Source organism: Phoca vitulina, unplaced genomic scaffold, assembly GCF_004348235.1.
Source record: "Phoca vitulina isolate PV1807 unplaced genomic scaffold, GSC_HSeal_1.0 scaffold45, whole genome shotgun sequence".
Classification (NCBI taxonomy): Eukaryota; Metazoa; Chordata; class Mammalia; order Carnivora; family Phocidae; genus Phoca; species Phoca vitulina.
Window position 1 is genome coordinate 7758472 of NW_022589748.1, and position 21657 is coordinate 7780128.

Genomic DNA, 21657 nt, shown 5'->3' on the forward strand with positions numbered 1-21657 from the left:
CTGCCTTCGGCTCAGGTCATGATCCTGGAGTCCCGGGATCGAGTCCCGCATCGGGCTCCCTGCTCAGCAGGGAGTCTGCTTCTCCCTCTGACCCTCACCCCTCTCATTCTCTCTCTCATTCTCTCTCTCAAATAAATAAATAAAATCTTTAAAAAAAAAATAAATAAATAAGATAACTTATAGAAAGCACTAGATTTAGTGCCAGGCATACTCTCAATAATACCATCACTAATATTTGCTAAAGATTATATGAAGCAGGATGCAGGGCAAAGAGACCATGGATTCACTGGGTTGAAGATAAAACACACTGGGTTACTTTTTATTTTTAAGATCTTATTTATTTAGGGGCGCCTGGGTGGCTCAGTCGGTTAAGCGTCTGCCTTCAGCTCAGGTCACGATCCCAGGGTCCTGGGATCGAGCCCCACATCGGGCTCCCTGCTCAGCGGGAAGCCTGCTTCTCCCTCTCCCTCTGTGATCTCTCACTTTCGCTCTCTCAAATAAATAAATAACTTAAGGTTTTTTAAAAGTCTTCGATGGACTTTAGAAAGGGGGTACAAGACCTCAGTAGAAGTTTGTGCTCTCTGCGGGTACCCGGGGTGTGCCTAGAATCTATTGCGGACTTCACAGAGGTTCCTGTCCTCTAATTACCAGACATACGAGAGGCAATGTTGACCTTGCATTCTAAAAGTTAGAGAGCCTAGCCAGCTCCGATAGGGCCCTTGCCAAATTCCCCTAAAAATACCCATGAAGGCACACGAAAATAGTGATACTCCCCATAGCACCAATGTCAGGGTGTGGAATAAGCTTCCACTAAGTCAGCACAGTTAGGATCAGAATGACAATCAGTGATGTAATGTATGGTGATTAACATAACAATAAAAAACTAAGGAAAAAATGAAAAATACAATACCGCTGGTTTGGAAAAAAAAAAAAAAGAATGACAATCAGTGGCATGCCCACACTTTGAGAAACTAAATGACAAAGTCAGATGGGAAATGGATAAGAAAAGATTTTTATCTACCCCCATTCTCTTCTATTCCAGGGACTCGGGAATGGTCAACCATGACCTCAGGCTATCACCCTTCAGACTATGTTGGGAAGCACTTTTTTTTTTTTAATTTTCTTTTTTATTATTATTTTTTTATTATGTTATGGTAATCACCATACATGACATCATTAGTTTTTTTAAAAGCAGCCAGGGTCAAATCAAAACTGTCCTTAGGACCCCTTCCTCCAGCTACTCAGGGATTACACCTCCCAAAATGCAATGAGGCTAGAAATGGAAGGGTGTGGGTTGCAGGTGTCAGTGAGGACCCTAGAAGCAAAGAACTACGTGGGTTATGGTTTTTCATGCCTTACTTTTGATGAAGGAAGAACTGCAGAGTATCTCAAACACCCCAGAAATGTCTCCTGTCCAAGAGCTAAGCACGTGACCAGTTGACTTCATGTTTGAACTAATCCTTCCCCACAAATAGTTTGAGAAGCACTACTCTAAGTAGTGCTTCTAAAGGAGACAAGAGCCCATCTTCCCCCAGCAAAGATGCTCCCCACGAATGCCAGCCAGACACCCAACGGGCATTTGCCTAAGCACTTATAAAACAATTGTGTTCCCTTGTGAAGATCCTGCAGGGGCAAGCCAATTGGCAAACAGAGTTTGGATAGAGCGCAAATCAGACATGAATGAGTAAGCAGGAAACAAGAAAGCAGGGTATGTATGAAATAAGAATGCAAATTCATTAGGAAATATCACAGTAAGGTGAGGAGAAATCACGTCAAAAAGACAAGACAATCTGCTGAGAGGCAAGCCGATCTGGAAAAGGGGCAGACCTTGCAAAACAAAGAAGAAACCCCAAAAATAATAGAATGGAAATCTACATTAATGGCAATAGGAGTATTTCAAACAAACAGAAAATTCCGCAAATAATATAATGCATGCATGGACCCGCCACTCAGATTGAACATTTTACCTTATTTGGTATAGATTTTTTTTAACAGAAATAATATATGACATTGATGCCCTGCCCACCTATTCTATTCCTCCACCGCCTTCCCTCCACTGTGAAATGCATCCTTCCCATCATGTTTTAAATGTTCCTACATTTGGGAGTAACTGTATAGAATATATTATAGTATTGCTGTATATATCTTTAAATTTACATAAATAATATCACACCACACATATGCTTTTACAACTTGCACATTTCACTCTACATTAAATTTTAGGGATTTATCCAAATCCATACACATACACCTAATTTATTTTTAACTGCTCCATAGTTTTCCACGGTATAAATATATTGCAATTTATTTATTCATTATCCAACTGACATAAAAGTATGCTGTAATGGGTGTGCCTGGTTGGCTCAGTCGGAGGAGCTGCAACTCTTGATTTCGGGGTCATAAGTTCAAGCCCCACATTGCATTTAAAGATTACTTAAATAAATAAAGCTGAAGAAAGAAAAAAAAAGCATGCAGGCACCAGGGTGGCGCAGTTGGTTAAGGGTGAGACTCTTGGTTTCAGCTCAGGTCCTGATCTCAGGGTCCTCACATCGAGCCCCAGAGAGGCTCGATCCATGAGATCAGAGCTCATCTCGGAGTCTGCTTGAGATTCTCTCTCTCTCTGCCCCTCCCCGCTCTCTAAATAAATAAATAAAATCTTTTAAAAAAGAGAGAGAGCGCAAGCAGAAGGAGCAACAGAAGGAGAAGGAGAAGCAGGCTGAGCAGGGAGCCCGATGCAGGACCTGAGCCGGTCCCAGGACCCCGGGATCATGACCTGAGCTGAAGGCAGATGCTTAACCAACTGAGCTGCCCAGGTGCCCCTAAATAAATCTTTTTTTAAAAGTACGCTACAATGAGATCTGCAGGCATTTCTCTAGCCTATATACCTAAATAAAATATTACACAGTTTTGCCAAACTGCTCTCCAAAATGGCTGAGTTAGTTTTCTATTGCTACAAAACAAATTACCCCTGAAATCAGTGGCTTAGAACAACAAATATTTACTATCTCACCCACGATTCCTGTGGGTCAGGAATCAAAAGTTGCTTGGCTGGATGGTTCCGGCTCAGGAGATCTCATGAGTTTGCAGTCAAGACATTGACCAGGGCTACCACCATCAGAAGGCGTGACTGAGTCTGCAGGATCCACTTCCAAGATGGCTTATTCACACAGCTATTCACGAAAGTCTCACTTCCTTGTGGTCCCTGCCATATGGCTGCTAAAGTGTTCTTATGACATGGGAGCTGGCTTCCCCCAGACAAGTGATCCAAGAGACAGGAGATTTGATGACCTGGTCTTGGAAATCACACGCCATCACCTTCACCATACTCAGTTCATTGGAAGCAAGTGGTTAAGTACAGCCTACACTCACAGAAGGAGGAATCAGGCTCCACCTTTTGAAAGATGGAGTACCAAAGAATTTGTGGATATATTTTAAAACCATCCTCATGGTTGTGGCAATTTAGAGACCCATTGTTCGTCTAAGAGCGCGTTTATTTCCCCCATAGCCTTGCCAACATTTGGTATTATCAGACTGTTTCATTTTTCTTAACAGGATTTCCTTGATTGCCAATTTAGGCATCTTTTTATAGGACTTTTGGCCATTCTGGGTTCCTCTTCTGTAGATTTGCTTTTCATTTTTATCTATTGGGTTTTTTATCATTTTTGGATTGCCTTGTTCTTCCGTGTTATCATTGTCCAGTATTTCAGGTCGACCTTACTTTCAAGCCCCAAGTTATCAGTCATCGTTGCTGTTATTGTACCGGCTTCCAGCCAAAGCTTTTCTAGATTCTTCCACACGTTCGCCAATTACTCTGCACACCATTATACAGTATTTCCACATATTTCCACATACACCATTTCCACAGATGCCACTAAGTTAACCACAAATCACAGATAACAAGAAAATGCAGTCACATAATTAGGAAGTGATGAGTTTTTACTATTTATTACCTTTGTTTTTTTGTCAGTTGATCCTTCATTTAAGAAGGTAAGTTTGTTTCATTTATCATTCATTTAAGAATGGCTATGTTTAATAACTGGCTTATAAAATTCCTGAAAACTTAACTAATGCCTTTCACAAGCTGGTATGGGCTGCACTGGATGAAAACCTTTTTCCTGACCACTTCCAGTTGTTTCTATAGGAAAGAAAAGGCAATGGAAACATGACATTTTCCTGCAGCAATATTCCACTGTCCACTCTCCAGCTTCCTGGCTGTGAAGAAGTGGTTGTGGTGATGGTGGCTCTTAGATCCTTGGATCACAGCTTCAGGGGTCCACTCTCCAGTTTTCAGAGGGGTCAAGAGAAAGTTTTAGGAACAGGAAGGCTACTCCAATGGCAGTCTCAGTAGTAGTAACTCTCCTAGAAGGCCAGTTCTGAATTATTCTGGGAGTCATTCTGGAGACCCACCTAAAATCCAGGCCTTTAGCCCTTCAACAAGTTGTAAGCATCAAATCCCCTTCCTTTTTAAAATACCCAGAGTGCTTACTGGTCCTTGAGCTAAATCTTAACTGTTACATTATTGTATCTTCCACATTTCTTAAATTCTTCTTTTTTAAATTTTCATAGTTTTAACTCTGTGTATCTTATAAACAGTTTCCTCAAAATTAAATTCCCCAATTCTTTTTTCAGTTGTAACTTAACTCATGGTTTTAACCTGTCCGCTGACTTTTTCATCTAAATGACTATGTTTTCCATTTTCGGCAGTTTAATTTGGTCCCTTTCTAAATCCTCCCCTCATTTTTCACTGAGTATGAATCTTGGATTATAATTTTTATTCTTTTACCTTTCATCCTACCACTTTTTCACAATTTTCTTTCAGGTATACAATGTGTCATTCTATCACCTCAATTTCTTTTTTTTTTTTTTAAGATTGTATTTATTTATTTGACAGAGAGAGACACAGCGAGAGAGGGAACACAAGCAGGGGGAGTGGGAGAGGAGAAGCAGGCTTCCCGCCGAGCAGGGAGCCCGATGCGGGGCTCGATCCCAGGACCCTGGGATCATGACCTGAGCCGAAGGCAGACGCCTAACGACTGAGCCACCCAGGCGCCCCTATCATCTCAATTTCCTAAGGCACCAATCCTCCTCTTTGTACTTCTTGGACTTTTTCTAGCGGTAAACTGTTTCCCGGTGTGGTCCACCACTTTCTGTGGGTAGGAACTCCAGCAGCATCTTCAGCAGGTGCTGCTCATGCCTTTGGAGCTGCACGTGCTCCGAGAGCCGGACCCACAGCACAGGTGCCAAAGGCAGTCCATCAGTTGAGGACCACTTTGCACCTTCATTCTTGGCTTGGAATGCCTGCACCAATGGGTAGTATAAATTCGGACTGCCCTTCCCTGAACTCCCAGTCTGGAGTTCTGATTTATCACTGGAGGCTTTATAGCAATTGTCTGGGCAGAACTAAACACCCCCGGGGGCGCCTGGGTGGCTCAGTCGTTAGGCGTCTGCCTTCGGCTCAGGTCATGATCCCAGGGTCCTGGGATCGAGCCCCGCATCGGGCTCCCTGCTCGGTGGGAAGCCTGCTTCTCCCTCTCCCACTCCCCCTGCTTGTGTTCCCTGTCTCGCTGTGTCTCTCTCTGTCAAATAAATAAAATATTTAAAAATAAATAAAAATAATAAAAAAAATAAAACCGTGGGCTACATAAGTGGTTAGAAGGCTGAAGAACCCAACAGAGCACGGTTAGCAGAGATTCGGAACAACAGAAATTGATTCCCACCCCTAGTCTGGAGGGACACATAGAGAAGGCAGAATTACCAGAACTTCAGAGTTGGGGTGGTAGCTCTCAAAGGGGAAAGAACTATGGTAGAGGCTGCTCAGCAGGAACTGGGGCCACGGAAGGAGGGGCTCTCTTCTGTCAAGATCCAGGGCAGGAACCAGTGAAGAGAGAGAGAGCCACTGCTGGAGACATCTGTCAAAGGAGCTAGAGGTAGGGAGAAATACCAGAGCCTCTGTCTTTAGCCCCACCTTCTCATCTCCTGCTGGCACCTCCCTTTGGCCAGGAAGTCTAGAAAAGTAGTTTGCAGGGATCAGTCCCTACAACGCAGGGCAGAGCCGGGGAAGGGGCAGGGACAGTTGAAGCAAGCAGGCAAACATATTTACATTTTTTTCTATTTTATCCAGCATTCTGTGTTTACACATGAAAACAATCTACATTAGCTTAGTGAGGACACTTACAAAACTAGGTATCCTGGTGGCATTTTGAATTTCAAAGATGAGGAAAAGTACTCTGAGCATCCAGGTAGAAAATACAGGCTACTCACAAAAGAACAAAATAAGACTCAGCTTCCTTCAGAACAAGAAGCAGCCAGAATAATGACACAATCTCCATCACCTGCTGCCTTTAAAGGGCCATTTAAAGTAAAATGAGTGGGTGCACCTGGGTGGTTCAGTCGGTTAAGCATCTGCCTTCAGCTCAGGTCATGATCCCAGGGTCCTGGGATCCAGCTCTGTGCCAGGCTCCTTGCCCTCCCTCCCCCTCTGCCCTGCTCTTGTTCTCTTTCTCTCCTCAAATAAATGAATAAAATCTTAAAAAAAAAAGTAAAATAAGTAGAGAAGTTTACAAATTAAATTATGGGAAGTGGGGGCGTCTGGGTGGCTCAGTCAGTTAAGCGTCTGCCTTCAGCTCAGGTCATGATCCCAGAGTCCTGGGATCAAGTCCTGAATAGGGGTCCCTGCTCAGTGGGGAGCCTGCTTTGCCCTCTCCCTCTGCCCACTCATGCTCTCTCTCCATCACTCTCTCTCTCTCTCAAATAAATAAATAAGATCTTTTTTAAAAATTATGGGAAATGACATTAAGGCAAATGTAAAAAAAGAAAGTTCCAACTTCAAAACAATTCAAAACAAAAAGCATTGAAAGTATAAGTCATTTTATGTTTAAAAAGGGTAAAATTCAAAATAATAGTCCCAAACCTCTATGCATCATATATTAGAAAGTAAAGATAACTTAAATATAAAGAAAAATTCATTTTAAAAAATTGGTGAAGACTTTAAGTACACCCTCTAAGCCTTTGACAAATTACCTGGACAAAAAAAAAAAAAGAGGATATGAATAATGTAGACATTTTCCTATGAAGGCTGATTTAACATGTGAGCATGCATGTGTGTGCCCACGTGGGCATATCCATTCCCCCAGAGATCACTTTCCAGATTTCTATGAACATTTACAAAAATTTATCAAATATAAGACCAAAAAGCAAACTTTAGTAAAGGTACTCAGAAGCAGGTCTGGCGGGCGCCTGGGTGGCTCAGTTGGTTAAGCGACTGCCTTCGGCTCAGGTCATGATCCTGGAGTCCCTGGATCGAGTCCCACGTCGGGCTCCCTGCTCGGCAGGGAGTCTGCTTCTCCCTCTGACCCTCCCCCCTCTCATGTGCTCTCTCTCTCATTCTCTCTCTCTCAAATAAATAAATAAAATCTTTAAAAAAAAAAAAAAGAAGCAGGTCTGGCACAGTTGAATATAAATGGAAACAAGAATAAAAGTCAATATTTTAATAGCTAAAAGTGACACTTTGTCCAGCTTTCTTGAGATATGCTTGACATATAACACTGCGTAAGTTTAAGGTGCACAATGTGTTGATTTGATGCACTTATATATCCACAAAACAATTAACACCCTCACACCTCCACTGTGTCACATAATTACCATTTCTTTTTTGTGGTGAGAACAGCTACTCTCTTAGCAAACCTCAAATACACAATGCAATATTTTTTAAAAGATTAATTTACTTGAGAGAGAGAGAGTTGGGGGAGGGGCAAAGGGAGGGAGAGAGAATCCCAAGGAACGCGGAGCCCAAAGCAGGGTTCAATCTCACAACCCAGAGATCATGACCTGAGCCGAAATCAAGAGTTGGACATTCAACTGACTGAGCCACCCAGGCCCCCAAATGCAATATTATTCACTACAATCACCACACTCTACATTCAATCCCTAGAACTTATTAAAATTGAATTTGTTAATATATTCTCTTAAATACTTCCCAGATCAAAGTTTTTAAATTAAAATTACAGATCTAGGGGCGCCTGGGTGGCTCAGTCATTAAGCATCTGCCTTCGGCTCAGGTCATGATCTCAGGGTCCTGGGATCGAGCCCCGCATCGGGCTCCCTGCTTGGCGGGAAGCCTGCTTCTCCCTCTCCCACTCCCCCTGCTTGTGTTCCCTCTCTCGCTGTCTCTCTCTTTCTGTCAAAATAACTAAATAAAATCTTAAATAAAATAAAATAAAACTACAGGTCTATCTTCAAAAAACAAAAATGGGAATAATTCATACAAAAAAGTATATGAGGTATATAGCAAAGTAACATTCAGATAAAATGTGAGGTATTTGCTTTCATGATTCCAAAGAGAAAGAATAAACAAGAAATAAGTCTTAAAGCTAACTTCTTAGAAAACCCCCAACAACAAAATAAAGTAAACAGAAATAATGAAAGAACTGAATTAGAAAACAGATAAAAGAGCTGGTTATTGAAACAAAAGCAATAAACGAGACAAATCTCTGACAAGTCTATTAAAACAAATAGAGAAAGCACGAATAGGAAACATTCTGAAATATGAGACTTCTATGTGCAACTAACTCTAGACTAATAAATTTAAAACACTGCTTAAATATATGATTTTTCTCTCAAAACACAGAAATTAGATTTTTTTATTGAAAGCAATGTGATTTAATACCATTCATGCTTATTGAAATTCTCGACATAACACTTTGTTAGGCAGTGATTTAAATATCTGGTTTTAGGTTGGGTGTATTTCCATACTTGATTTTAACATCTGCCATAACCAAAAATACACCTCAGAAAGAGACACAGATCCAAACTGAAGAAAAATGTCATTGGCAGTATTTACTCAATCACAGTATTCACATCCTACAAGCAATTCCATCCTACAAGCATACCAAGATTTTTGCCGATATTTGGCTGGGAAAGTTTGATCTTCCCTAATGTCAATGGATGATCTTGCAAACTGCAAGCGGTCCCATTTTTGTATTTTTAACAAATGGGTCTAAAAAACACTTGATCTCTTCATTTGGAAGATTCTTAAGTGGTTGACAAAATTCTGTTTCCAGATTTTTTAACTTTGCAGATCTGAGTTTATAGATAGCACACTCACATCTTTTTTTTTTTTTTTTTTTTGCAACAAAATCACATCATGGTTGAAACATTTCCAAAACCATGATTTTCAAAATGCTCTTTCCATAGCACGAGTTTCCTTTGAAAAGAAGTCATTTCCTCAAACCTTTGTTAAAGTGTCATCTTTAAGTGTGTGGAGAGGACAACATCCTGCCATCTCAGAAAAGATCAGCAAATGTGGATCATTTGCCTGTTTATGACAGAGAGTGTGTGATGCTCCGTGTTTGACAACTCTTTTAAGAACTTTGCCCTGAAATAAGCCCCACACTTTCCTGTGGTACAAAAGCCATCTGTAGTCATTTTCCATTTCGTTTCAAAGATTTAGGTCAGGTTTCATTATTCATGAGAGTGAATACAGATCAACATTTTAAATAGCCTTTTTCATGTTTTTCAGAGGTTTCAGCCAACTTTTGTCCAATCTGATGGGCTTGACGGTGTTTTAATTTATAAAGTGCTGATGAAGGTCTCCTTTGGGGACCGCAGGAAATGCCATCTCAGCCATTGTCTTAAGGTCCACTTGGGCCAGCGTGATCAGCATGATCCAAAACCTGGAGCTTTTGGCATATATCTTGCCCCTTTTGGGTGTTAGTCTAATTAAAACTAATTTAATATAATTTATAAATTCCCGTAACCAGGTACTTGTGTCACAAGTCACTGGGAACAAGCGTATGAGGAAGTCAGTGGAAACAAGGTCAATATCCCCATGTATAGACACCCACCTGCCCTGAACACGTCACCCCCATCACATCAGACCAGCAGGTAGATGAGCAACTGAGAGTGTCAGGGTCTCTCTACAGTGGACATTAGTGAAGTGTAATTTCTTCCTTCTCTTTTCTTCTTACATCCAAAGGAATACCATACACACCCTACTTTGAAAACCACTGCAGAGATATTGCCATTAAAATGAGGAAAAACACAACATGCCATCAGCTCTACTATTAAGTAACACTATTCTGGAAATTCTACTTAACGCTGTAAGAATGAATAAAACTAAGAGACTATTTAAGAGAAGACCAAGAAGAAAAATTAAGTGATCAAAACCTAAAATGAAATATATATAAATACGTAATCCATCTTTCATGGTCAAAGGACATTCAAAGTTGGCAGTGTAACTACAGAAATCACAAAGGAAAAGACTGAGAGCTTTGCCAATATAAAAATATGAACTTTTAAGCATTATCAACAGCATAAATAAAACTAAGAGACAAGCAGGGAGCACAAAAAGGACATGAAGAGATAAGTCACAAAACTGGAAAGACAAACAACTAATAAAATACATGGAAACCATGGCTGATCTCCTAAGTAACCAAAGAAATACAATTTTTATGCTATCTGTTTTTTCAATTTAGGAGGGTTTTGCTTGTGTGTTTGTTTTGTTTTTAAAGCATTTATTTATTTAGAGAGAGAGAGTGTGTGTGTGTGAGCAGGGGGAGAATGGGGCTTGAACCCAGGACCCTGAGATGATGACCTGAGCAGGAATCAAGAGTTGAACACTTAACCCACTGAGCCACCCAGGCGCCCGTTTTCTTTTTAACATATTGGTGAGAATATAATGAGCTGGGTACTTTGTAGCGACAGCTTGGAGAAAACAACTTGGCAATTATGTATCAAGAGTCCAAAGGATAGTTCTCAGCCTTTGATCCAACAACTCCATTGTTTGAAATCGATCCTGAGATATGGTCAAAGATTTGCACACCAAAAACATTGCATTGCGTTGTATTTAAAATGGATGAACACAGAAAAGAAAGGAAGAAAAAAATAAGAAGAAAAAATCTAAAAGTATAGAAATTGATAAGCAACACAGATTCATATCAGAGTATACTGCATATCAATGATACTTGTTAAAATTTTAAGGATATCAGAAATCTTTACAATATGGTGTTTTAACTCTAGAAAGCATTTCAAGTAATAAAACGGAACATACTTCTCTCTCCTAAAATCCTATTAAAACCATGGTATAGGAGAACAAAATGGAATATATTCATAAAAGCACAGAATATGGAGGAAAGGGACCATCATCATTAGTCCAAAAAAAATTGGCTGAATGATTTTGCCCATCTTGATGGACAAGGTTGAGCAGAGCAAGTCTGGCTGAAAATATGATAAGGGGAAGGCAGAGGTAGAGAGAGGCTCTGTCGAAAACCAAGAGCACCCCAAGCTGGCAGGTACTAAGAGCTAGAATGGACACAGGGTGGAACCAGGGTGGTGATTCAAGCCCTTTACTTGGAACAGCTCAGTGGGTCTCCCAGCCCAAGGAAAAGGTCCTCTTAAAGGAGTGAACTTCCTGAGGGTTGGGTGGGTGCCCCAGGGTAAGGCCCTCTTCCTCTGGTATTTGCATGGGGACAACTTGTTCACGCTTTTTGTGACTGTTAAACTGAATCCACGCCCCACCCCTGTAAAGGTCTGCAGCCATTCCTCACCTTTGGGGGGAAAGCTGGTATGGACGAGATAGGGAACCTGAAGGGACTCCCTTTTAGAAAGGCTCCATCTCTGCCATTTCTCTGCTAAGCCCCATTTACTCATGTTCTGCATTTCACCTTGCTTCTGAGTAAACCAAAGAAGCTATGTTCCTGCCCCAAGGGGGAAGCAAGAAAGTGAATCATTCTATGAGTTTCATTCTAGGCCCCCTTACACCTGGTAACATCCAAGAAGAATCAGTCCCGAGCTGGGACATGAGCTTCAAACAAACCTCGGTCACTACTGGTGTCCATACACCTATCTTCGGTGATTTATGGAATGACAACTCTTATTCACCTGACACTCACCTTGGATCACCCTACCCTGGATTCCTGAAGGAATACATACCCTGGACCCCTTTCCAATATAAACCCCCAACTCCAAGTGATGGGGAGACTCACCTCTCCTTTTCCGAGTCTCCCAGACACTCCATCTGCTACACTCTATCATTTACGCTATTCAGTAAACCCTGCTCTCACTTCCTCCCAGCTTGCATTTGATTTCTATCCTGTGCGAAGCCAAGGACCCTCATGGCTGGTCCTGCAGGGCCCCCTCGGGGTCCTTGGACCCCGCCTGCTATGCCATTAAGAGGAAACCTGACTCATACTGGCACTTCCATTCAGCAATGTCAGCAATGCCAATGGCCAAACAAGGACTGCCCGACCCTTGAAGATGATCAGCAGGGTAGCGAAGGTGACCCCAGAAATAAGAAGGATGATTCTGGAAAGAGAAGGCACCTTGGAAGAATTTTAACATAACAGGGCAGCGAAGGTGACCCCAGAAATAAGAAGGATGATTCTGGAAAGAGAAGGCACCTTGGAAGAATTTTAACATAACACTTGAGAGAGACCCAAGAGGCTGCTTCGAAAAATGAGTAGTCTGAGATCAAGAACTCAGGGAAGTTAAAATTTTTACCAGAAAAAAGTAAAATTCAGTAGAACTACAGAGGAAAGTTATGGACACCACACAGAATATAGAAAAATAGAAAATTTCATTCATAAACAGTAAGGATTAATGCAAACAGTCACATCCACCTAATAAGCCTTTCAAGATGAGAGACCAGAAAACTTGAAGGAAAGGAAATAAGAGAAGAAAATTTCTGATGATATGAACCTTCGGACTGAAAAAGCCCATCGAGTAGCTCAAACCTCATAAATAGCCCAAAACCTCATAAAGTTTCAGAACACAAGGATAGAGAAAGCACTCTAAAGCTTCTAGAGCAAAGAACAGACAACTTCCTGATGAACGACGATCATATTGGCATGAGACACGGATCAGCATCATCGGATACCAGTTGACAACAGAGCAAGGAGCTTAAGTCTCGTGGGAAAAATGAACGGATACCCAGGCAACATCCAATCAAGACAAGCACTTAGAAAGTGTACGATTCATAGACACTTCCTAACAGAATCACTCAATGAATTATGTCAGCAAAACATACAAGGAATCCAAGAAGTGAGAGAATGGGTTCCAGCCCGGGCGTGAAATCTAACAAGAAGGTGTGCTCTCAGAAGACCACTGTGAGAGCAAATCAGATGCAAAATGCCCAGGGCAGGGCAAAAAGGCACCTGCACAGCGAACACAGGGCTGAAGCTGGATCAGCCCCTTAAGAAGCAGCAGCTACCTGGGTGGCTCAGTCGGTTAAGCGGCTGCCTTCGGCTCAGGTCATGATCCTGGGGTCCTGGGATCGAGCCCCGCGTCCGGCTCCCTGCTCGGCAGAGAGCCTGCTTCTCCCTCTCCCTCTGCCTGCCACTCTGCCTACTTGTGCTCTCTCTCTATCTCTCTGTCAAATAAATAAATAAAATCTTAAAAAAAAAAAAAATTTTATTTATTTATTTGACAGAGAGAGACACAGCGAGAGAGGGAACACAAGTCGGGGGAGTGGGAGAGGGAGAAGCAGGCTCCCCGCGGAGCAGGGAGCCCGATGCGGGGCTCGATCCCAGGACCCGGGATCATGACCTGAGCCGAAGGCAGACGCTTAACGACTGAGCCACCCAGGCGCCACCTAAATAAATAAAATCTTAAAAAAAAAAAAAAGCAGCAGCAGCTAAATGTCGCTATCAAATGTTAAAGACAAGTAGCGTGGGCTCCCCTCTTCACTCCCCTCTCCCTTCGATTCTGAGGCTTTGTAAATATGTTTTTCTACAAATGGCACAAGATTAGTTTCTGCACAGAGTAATATTTATAATCATCATCATCATCATCATATCCTAAATGCTAACTATGTTCTTTTCGAATCTGCAACCGACAGCCGAATCACGAACATTTCAATTCCAGATAGAGAACAGAGCACACGTGTTGGACACCACGATCGTCTCACGGTACAACTAGCAGAGAAGGGGGAGAAAGAAATGTGAGGTGTGGTGTCCCTCATCTCTCCCGGTGCGAGGGCCAAAGGTACTAGTTAAAGTTAACAAGGAAATAAAGATTTAAGTGTGTGAGCTAAAGCAATGAAGCTAATCAATTCAAAGATTTAAAAATAAACGTGTGACCAGCGGATACTGGAAGGTAAGGACAGGGAGGGCTGTAGGGTAATGGGGATCCCCTTGTCCTTCATGAGAGAGGATGGGGAGGTTCTATTTAAAGTGGGGAACCAAAAATGCAGAAGCACTTCCTCTGAAGCGATTTCACCCACCGAGGGCACTAACAATTACAAATGGCTCAAAGTAGTGGCCTCGGACGTGGAGGGTTCAGCTGATGGGGACTCTTACTTTTTGTTTGTACCCACTTACATTGTTTTTTTATTATCCTGTTCCTGTATTACTTTTATAAGGTCAGACCATAAAATTATATGGAGAGCATAATCACAACTATATAATTACCTAGTCACATCCATATTCATATGCATATTCATATGTATTTACACAGATGTTCACATATGCATGTTCATATGTACAGCCATAGAAAAGTTATTGGAAAGACATAAAGCAAAATGTAAATACTCCTTATTGCTGAGTGATGCATTCACTGTAATTGTATTATTTGTTTCAACCTTCCACACTTAGTGCCATGGATCTATTTCATTTTTGTAGCTAGGAAGAAACTAACATGATTTTACAAACGGAAGAGCCTGCCTGTCATTTCCTCCACGTGGGGGTAGGACCACAAGGACCCTGAAGGCAGACAAAGGCTGCTTCAGGGCCAGGGGTCCAGTGACCCACAGCCATCATGCATGAGCACGCATTGTGTCTGCAGCCATAGGCCTCGGAAGACAGAGCCTTGGCCGGCTAACATGAAGGGCTAGTGTTACCCAGCAGTGTGGACCCAGATGTGCGTCTCTTATACCAATTTTGATTTTGAGCAGAACTGTCTCCCTGAGATTGTCCAAGGATCAAACATGAAGGGCTAGTGTTACCTAGCAGTGTGGATCAGACGGATGTGCGTCTCTTCTACCAATTTTGATTCTGAGCGGAACTGTCTCCCTGAGATTCTCCAAGGATCGAGGACACGCAGGTAATCAGATGAACACACCTGCTGGAAGGAATTCTATACCAGCGTCATAGGAATGCTGAAGCTTCGCCTGCCAACAGAGGACGCTTTTGGCAGAGGATTTTGAGTTGTTCTTTCTGAAAGCAATTAGACAAAAAGTTCAGCTGCTTTCTTAAGGCTCCTCCTTCAGGCTACTATAACCTTGTTTAATTAATAAGTTGAATATGAAAGGATTTAATTTTAATAAATTTTTATGGATCTTCCTTTGAGATCCTCCTATAAGGTTTCCCTGCTAACTCTTCCAGACGTTTCTGGCTGCTCATGCATCCAGACACCTTTCTGCAAGGTGGGGGCTCTTGTTGGCGGAGTCGGGAACCCTCTCCCAAAGACAGTAGGAGGCAAGGGACTGTGGGTCTGTGGGAAGTAACCGCACACACTACCTAACCTTGACTGTGCAGAGTTTTCCGGGATGGCACTTTGAATCCCTCACTAGCTGTCTTAGTCTGCTCAGGCTGCTGTAACAAACTCTCATAGACTGGGTGGCTGAAACAACAACTGAGAGATTTATTTTCTCAGTTATAGAAGCTAGAAGTCCAAGATCAGAGTGCTGCCATGGTTGGTTTCCAGTGGGCACTCTCTTCCTGGTTTGTAGATGGCTGCTTTCTGTATCCTCACATGGTGGGAGGAGAGAGAGAGCAAGCAAGCTCTCTTGTGTCTCTTCTTATAAGGGCATTAATCCTAAGATAAAGCCTCCACCTCATGATCTCAACTAAACCTGATTATCTTCCAAAGGCCCCACCTCCAGATACCAACACATTGGGGGTGAGGGCTTCAACAGGTGAATTCTGGAAGGGACACAATTCAGTTGAGAGCAAGTATGGACAAAGATGGACAAAATCAAGCAGGAGTGTAAAAGCCTGTTGCTTTTTGTTATTTGTTTAAACTTGAACTAGCACTATATTGGCTGGAAGAGACTATTATAAGAGATTCATAGAGAAAGGTACTGCACCCCTGGAGATTTAGCCTCATTTGGACCAATTTACATAAAATGAAAAGCATGTAAATTAGATTCAGTCAATCCATCATTCAGATGGAAAGTAGTCTGAAATTCACCTATTATTTCAGAGTTGACAGCATAAGAATATTTGGAAATAAGACATAGCGCTGAGGACAATTTTTTTTCCTGAAATTTCTTCTCATTTTTCCATAAATCTAAGGGCACCGAGGGGAAGGCTGAAGGTGATCTAGCCACAGGGGATGTCAATTCAGCTGTTCAGTTGTTTGAGTGGTAGAGACTTAGAACATCTCTCTGCTGGGATCTGGATGGTATTAGAGCAGAAGTCACCCCATTTGTCCTCAAAAAAGTTACAAACCTACCAGGATAGGAGTCCCAGAGATTAAGTAATATCTGGTCCATGCACCTGAGAATTATGCACAACTCAGGCAGAGAAGAGTGACTCCCATGAGCAAGCCACCTTGTTGAGCTTAGTCCAGGTGGCATAGGGAGGGTGGCACTGGGCACAGACTTCTCACCTGCAGGCCAGACACTGGTGCTCTGCAGAATGCCACACCCCAGACAGGGGACAGCATTGGAAATATCATAATAGGACACAAGGTCATCCTAACAGCTAGACAGAAGATGGAAAGCAAGATGGCGGTCACCACGGGGACATCTGCTGCCAAGAGGAGGATCCCAGCTGACAGAAGCAAAAGGCAGAGCCCAAAAATAAGCACAAGCTAAGATGGTGAGTTCACCAGGAGGACATCCCGTGAGGCCTCTTGGTCAGTCTCTAACCTTCACAAAGACACTGTGATGCAGAGGAATCTGCTAAAAGAATGCGCAGCTTTTCTATGCTCGAGACACATTTAAAAAAAAAAAAATCAACAAAAGTCTACAAAGTACACCAGACTATGAGCTCCTTGGACACAAAGTTCTCCCAGCATCAAGCCCTTTGTCGGGCATATAAGAAGGACTCCAAAATGCTTGTTGAATGCACGCATGCATGAATGAATGATATGAAAGAGTTTGTCCTCCTGAAAACCACCATGACAGAGAGGAAATCAGATCCCCTGGAGCTACCATCCTGCCACAGTAAAACCTGGAGCAAAACACATCTCCAGGGCCAGTGGGAACAGAAAAGTCAAATTTGGGAGCAAGACCTCTCATGGAGCCATAATGATACTAGAAGTTTCTCTGGAGACCATGTCCATCTGGCACGAAAAGACGGAAGGAAGATTCCTCAGAATAGGTCATGCATGAAAACAGTGAACATTTTTCGAGGAGCAGGGAATTCTACAAAGAATGTTAAGTAATACCTCAGTTGTACCTTGTGAGGTAGGATTAATATTATCCCCAGTTTACAGACGAGGAATTAAATAACTGGCCCAAAACTGTGGAGCTGTAGGTAGTAGAGTGGGGAGTGAAACCCAAGTGGCTTGGCTCCAGAGACAACCTCTCCGGTGGCTGTCCCTAGGACAGACAGACAGCAACAACTAAAGGCATTCCTTATCCCAGAAATATGTATCGATGCTGGCCCTATTCGTCCTTCTGGAGCCATAACATGAGGCAGGACCTCTGCTCTACAAAACATACACACTAGTCTGTCTGTAAATAAATGTCCTGGAGGCCAGGGTGAGGCTCAGAAGGGTCCAAGGAACTGAGGCATGGAACCTTCTCCTCTGACAAAGCAAAAGCTCCAGGGCAAGGTAATGTGGGAGTGTAAAAGGCACGACAGAAAACAATGGAGGTGGGGAGCATTCACAGGGAACTCCAGGAACACAAGAATGGGCGCCATGACTGAGGGAAAGGAAGCCACCTTCAGGAGCCCTTGGCTGAGGGCATCAGAGGGAAGCTGATGGATCAGAAGTGGCAGGCAGGGAAGGACACCAAGAGGAAAACAAACATGAGTGCAAGATCCCCCACTGTTTGCTGTCTTCTTCTGTCCCACAGCCAGCCAGGAAAAGCAACACTGGATCGCTTCCCACACTCCATTCGAAGCCAAAGAGGTACAAAAGCCAACCTAATTTAGTCATCTTCCCTCTGTTCTCCCCTGAAATGACCTTACTCACCAGGTCCAGGGAGCTGTTCTGAGTTGGAATGAGAGGATTTGCCTATGCTTTCTGCTTCAAGGCTGCTGGGGATTGGGGGGTTTCAGACCGGAGGGCGAGAAAAGAAGCAGATTCCCATCAAGGTGCTGGCATCTCCAAGGGGGCACCTGCCAGCCCTCTCCCACCTCAATGCTCTCTGCCCTCCCCTGTCTGTGGGTATCTCCCCATCGTGCCCCACACACCACCCCTTCATGTCATAATTCCCTGATGCTAAGGGTGGCCCTTCCTCAGTGTCCAGCTCACCTCGCTCAAGAAGGAGGTCTTTCCCAATCCTCTAAACACGAAAAAGAAAAGCAGCATAGCAGAGTGGTGTTCAAGCTAAACAGACCCCAAGCCTGGTCCTGGCTCTGCCACATTCTAGCTATAAAACCCTAGACAATGCAACCCTTCCAAGTCTTAGTTTTCCCACCAACAAAATGGGAGTCAGAAGGTATTCGCCTCATGGAACAGTCATGAGCATTACCTGAGATTATCCAGAAAATACTTTGCACAAAGCCTGGCACACCATAAGCAGTCAGGATACTGCCGAAGACCCACAGCAACGGCATCAGTATGGCTGCTCACGAACATCAGTGGGTGAGGAAAGTCCGGGCAAGGAAGGGAAGGTAGGACACAGAGTTATGACCTCAGTGGCTCTCTGCTTGACTTCACCTGGTGCCACTTTAGACAGTCCCTGGGGTAGTCCCAGACCTCAGTCACGAACTGGGATGGCAAGGGGGCACCCTGGTGCATCTGGTGACTTCGGCACAGAAACACAACAGCAAGAGTGTGAAGTTTTAGAAGTGGCCCAGAAGAAAAATGGAGATGGTTGTGAAAGGAGTAAAAACGTGGAATATATATATTTTTAAGAGGAGTAGGATGAACTGTAAAGGTCTGGATGCCATAGCAAGGCCCAGACTTTCAAGAAGAATGGGGATGATCCACGGAAGTAGGAAAGATCCAAGAGACGTGCCTAGGAAAGTAGTGAGAAAACAGGAAAGAAGCAAACCAAAGATGATGAAGCAGCCTGCCACGAGGCAGCCATTCCAGCCACGTAAGAGCCACTCACAGGCCGGGAGAACTCTGGTTCCAATGAGTCAGGCCCCTGTGTTGTTTTGATTTTTTGCTTTTTGATCTGGGTTGGACCCACAAACTGGGTTCCCCGTAACACATGGCACCGTGCGGGTTACAGGTGAGCCAAGAGATCCCCATTCCAGAGTTTTCCTTCTTGGCACTATAACCTTTCTGAAATATAACCTTGGAAAAGATGCCTCTGGCTTAGAAAATTCCAGAAGGACAAGAACGTCAAAGAAAAAAAAATGACAACAGCGTCATTTAAAAAAAGTGGTTTTGACAAGTTGAAAGCTCTGGGACGTCTGGATAAGTAGGGACCATAAAGATCATAATTCTATTCCCATAAAAAAAAATGGTATTTTAAAAATATAAGAAAGAAGAAGGGAAAATCTGCCCGTTTGTAGATTTTTTAAGTTATTAATAATTAAGCCAGGGTAGCACTGGAAAAAGAATAAATGCAGTAGTGAAGCTGAACTAACAGATCAGAATTTCAGCCCAAATGAGTATGGTGATTTGGTATGAGCAAAATCGGTGTCTCTAAATCAGTGGATGGATTATTCCGTAAGTAGTACTGGAAAAACTGAAAATCATTTGCAAAAAAATAATAATAAAGTTAGATCCCTATATCATACCACAGCCAAAATTAATAGTTGACAGACTTAAAAATTTAATGATAAAAATATATATTTTATTAGACTTCTGGTAAGACTGGCAAATCCATCTCCCTCCTGTATCGTCTCTCCTTTCCAAAACACTGCTCAAATAAGAAGGAAGGATGGCAGGCAGGGAGACATTCCTCTGTAAGCCACAAGGACAAAGAGGAGGGAGAGGAGGTTTCAGAGATGCGGGAGTCACAAAGCGGAGGGGGTGGTTACTGCCTTAGCAGAGTGAAGGTTAGGACAAATTCTGTGCTCAGCTTGAGTCTATTCAAGGGAGGAAGCAGCCAGTCAGGGCCAGAACCCTGAGAAGCACACCCTGGCAGTGCTTGGTACCACTGGAGGCCTGGGGCAGGCCAGACAAAGGGCCAGCTGGTCAACCTTGGCAGAAATGAGTAAGAGGGTACATCAGGCCCCCTGCAGGGCAGAGGTAAGACACCTACTCCAAACAAGGGATGTAGGGGCCCGACTATGCACAGAACTGCCCCCCACCCTGACCCCATGTCAAACTTTCTGCACCCAAGCTCCTTGGACCTCCGCTCCACAGCACAACTCCCCAGGACGGCAAGGGACTTTGTTAGAAGCCGCTGAATACTATTCAACTTTTTAAGCTATGTGCAATACACTACAGTAATAAAAAGTGGGTTTTTTTAATTTAAAAGATAAATTTAAAATTTTGAAGTAAATATGTAATCTTGAGGATGAGGAAGAGTTTTCTAAGCTTGACCCCAAACTTAAATATTTAAAAGGGGAGGGGGACCTGGGTTACACAGTTGGTTAAGGGTCGGACTCTTGGTTTGGGCTCAGGTCATGATCTCAGGGTCCTGGGATCAAGCCCGTATCGGGCTCCACGCTTAGCAGGGAGTCTGCTTGAGATTCTCTCTCTCTCTGCCTCTGCCCCTCCCCCACTTGCACACGCTCTCTACCAAATAAATAAATCTTCAGAAAAGGGGGGGGAGGATAAACATTCAATTACATATATTTTAGAGCAAGAAGTTAAAGATAATATAAAACAGCAAATGTGGAAAATTTTACATGTAATAAACAAAAGGTACTATTCTTCCTACCAGAGTGTGCCTACAAGTCATTTTTTTAAAAGAATATCTGAGTAGAAAAACAGACATAATACATCAATATGCAATCCCCCCCCAAAAAAATCAAATGTCTAATAAGTATATGAAAAAAAAATGTGCATGCTTGCTTATGATCCCAGAAATCCAGGACAGAACAACAATGTGAAACTATTTTGGCTATCAAATTTCAAAAAGCAACTAATGCCAGTAGGAAATGTTGGTGAGAATATGTAAAAATGAGCCCTTTCATACATCCCAGCCTGAAATGTAATGGGAACAACCTTGAGGAAAGCTACTCAAATCCTTGACCTGGTCATTCCACTTATAAGAATTTATCCTTAGAAAAATACTTCCCGGGGTGCCTGGGGGGCTGAGTCTGTTGAGCATCCGACTCTTCTTTTCTGCTCATGTCATGATCTCAGGGTCGTGAGATTGAGCCTTGGAGCCTGCTTAGGATTCTTTCTCCCTCTCCCACCCCCACCTGCTCTCTCCCTCTAATAAAAAAAGAAGAAAGGAAAGAAAGAAAGGAAAGAAAGGAAAGAAAGAAAGAAAGAAAGAAAGAAAGAAAAAGAAAAGAAAAGAAAAGAAAAAGAAAAATGCTTCCGAATGTACAAAATTTTTCAGTAGTAAAGTCAAAGTCAAAAATAACCATTTGTATCCACTTGGGTAATAGCATGCACTCCTTAAAAATGATGAGGTAGGAGCACATGTAACAATCTGGAGAGACATCCACAGTTCATTAAGTTAAGAAACAGCCT

General features: G+C 42.8%; 1 protein-coding gene across 6 annotated transcripts in view; it reads right to left on the reverse strand.

The window, feature by feature from the left end:
- Positions 1-21657, reverse strand: part of CALN1 (calneuron 1) — a 512466-nt gene that overhangs the window by 380757 nt on the left and 110052 nt on the right. Inside the window, exon 1 of one of the 6 annotated variants that reach the window (XM_032430797.1) lies at positions 14936-15057. The exons of the other annotated variants lie outside the window; for them this stretch is intronic. The gene's annotated coding sequence lies outside the window, so the exon portion shown is untranslated. Of the gene's footprint in view, positions 1-14935; positions 15058-21657 lie in introns of those variants that run through there. 6 annotated transcript variants of the gene reach the window in all.